Source organism: Elephantulus edwardii, unplaced genomic scaffold (assembly GCF_000299155.1).
Source record: "Elephantulus edwardii isolate Elephantulus edwardi_28Jun2011 unplaced genomic scaffold, EleEdw1.0 scaffold00458, whole genome shotgun sequence".
Classification (NCBI taxonomy): Eukaryota; Metazoa; Chordata; class Mammalia; order Macroscelidea; family Macroscelididae; genus Elephantulus; species Elephantulus edwardii.
In genome coordinates this window covers 602,004-604,479 of record NW_006400208.1, presented here as the reverse complement: position 1 = coordinate 604,479, position 2,476 = coordinate 602,004, and the positions used below count along the sequence as shown (strand labels likewise).

The 2,476-nt window shown below is 39.7% G+C and overlaps 1 pseudogene; it reads right to left on the bottom strand.

Moving 5' to 3' along the window:
- Window positions 1-1,829: 1,829 nt before the first annotated feature.
- Window positions 1,830-2,476, bottom strand: part of LOC102865406 — a 3,714-nt pseudogene continuing 3,067 nt past the window's right edge.

The window sequence follows — 2,476 nt, the reverse complement described above, 5'->3', positions numbered from 1 at the left end:
CCTATGGACAGTTAACAAAACAAACAGATATGTCTTGGAAAAAGCGAAGTCAGAGTACTTTTTGGAAACATGATGATGAAGTCTTGTCACATACTTTGGGCATGTTTCTTTCTAGGAGAGGGTATTCATTGGAGGGAGACATCATGCTAGGGAAGGTGGAGGGACAGCAAAGGGAGGAAGACCCTGGTCCAGGTAGCTTGAGAGAGTGACTGTGGCATTGGACTCAAGCATATGAGAGATTGTGAGGATGGTACAAGAGAGGGCAGCATTCATAGGGTTGCTGGGAGTTATAATCTATTAACAACACTATTACCTAATAATTACACCCAGCAACAACAACAACAATAGCATTGGTGGCTTAGTGGTAAGGGTTGTGCTGCTAACGTAAGCGGTAAGGAGTTGCTGCAGGAGGTGGGAATCCACTGGTTGCTCTGCAGGAGAAAGACGTGCAGTCTCCTCTCATGCACTTTGCTGCCTTTGAAAACTCTGCTGGAAGGGCCACCATGGGTCCCTTCCTACTGTAACGGTACTTAACAAGAACAATGGTGATTAAATTGCTAAATTTCCATGCCTTATATTAGCACTTTGCTTCCAAAGATCCTACATTCAAATAAGCACAAAGATGTATTAACATAAAACTCCCTCACTGCCATCAAGTTGCCTCTGATAGCACCCCACCCCCAAGCTTACTAGGGAATGCTGGTGTGTGGGTATTTGCTGCCACTCAAAAGGTGGACAGATTGAATCCCATTCTTGGCTCTCAATTAGTTTGGTACTGTTGCCATTCAGCAGGCTTTTCTTTTACAATTTTGACATTCCTTATCAACTTCATGTCATTGTGACCTTAGTTTTGGGCATCAGAGAAGGCATTATGGGCTCCCGCTATATATAAAAAATTCTAAATCAGGCTGCCCTTGGAAATCACTCATAACAACCAGAACACAACAGACTGGAACTGATCAATTGTGTTTCTTAATCTTTTATTTGTGTTGTTATGCTTTGAATTTTTAGAGGACATATCTATCACTGGTTCTTTGTTCTTGTGAAATGGCTGCTGTGGTGCAACCCTTGGGTTAGTACTGCAGTACAGTACTGCTGATGTCACCAGGGCGCAAAGAAAAACAGCACATGAGTTTTTGTTGTTGTTGTTGTTGTTGTTTTTAAAACCAAACAATGATTCATTGTATTTTATTATTTCACCATGAGAAAAAATAAAAGTTGTCTGGTTTTCTTCACACCAACCCATAATTTCTCATTTTAAAGTTTGGGATGCATTCCATAATGAGCTAAATAAAAACATTTGAAAAATATAAATTTATATTAAAAAAAGATTCAGGTTGTTTGCACGTAAAACATCAATTGATAAGATTCTTCTGTCTTTGATTCCACATTGCTGGAAAAAGTTTAACCAAGCTTGCATGCTAATTTATCCTTAGTTGCAAGTATTAAAGGAAATTTCACACTTTGCCTAGTGAAAAGAAAACCCTTCTTCGACACAATCAGAATGCAACAGTGATTTGGAAGCAACATCCTACCCTTAATACTGTCAGTTTTGAGCCATCAACATGAAAATCCTTGATAAGGTTGAGAAAATGTCGCTAGGAATCAATTAATCGATATGTCTAAGAGTTCCACAACATTATTTTGCTTAAGATTTTTTTTTTACCATTGATTGATTTTTAAAAATCCATGTCTATTTTTCCTTCTGTTCAAAGTGTTCTGTATAATGACATTGACTCCTTGAGACTCTCACTCTCTGTCTTGTTTCACCTTGTAGGATGTTCACATATCCAAACTTTTTTGCCTTAAATTCATTAAAAGCACTGCTGTCATAGATTCATATGCAAATTCTCTGGCCATATGGAGATCATAGGAAAAGCTTGTTTTTTGTATGGCCTGGAGTTTGGCTATTGTACTGGAAGTGGTGCTGATTCTTCCATACTCATCATCACATCCATCTGTTCTATTCCACTTGTTTCCACTGAATATTCCACAGGTGTTGGGGACCGCTTATTCTATTTCTCTGGGGGAAATGATGCCTGGAAGAAATGAATAAATAAAGACACAAGAGACAAACAACATACAGAGACAAAACAGGACTGCTGCTATACAGGACAGGACTGGACCGGACTGGCAGCTGTGCCATCTTTATTTATACCTTTTGTAAACAAAGAGATGGTTCACAGGGAAATAGAAACGTTAAGGCTTACATCATAGAGCCCAGGCGAGCCGGATACAAGTAGAAACATTAAGATTACCATAGGGCTCGGATGGGCTGGGTACACAGTTAGATAAAAGACATAAATTCAACCAAGACTTCTTTGTATTCATAAACTGTGCTTATCCAGTTGTTGTTTGTTGTTATGTGCCATTGAGTTGTTCTCGACTCATAGCGACCCTATGCACAACAGCCCTAAACCCTGCTCTATCCTGCGCCAACCGCACTGCCTCTGACACACCCAACCCCATTACCCCA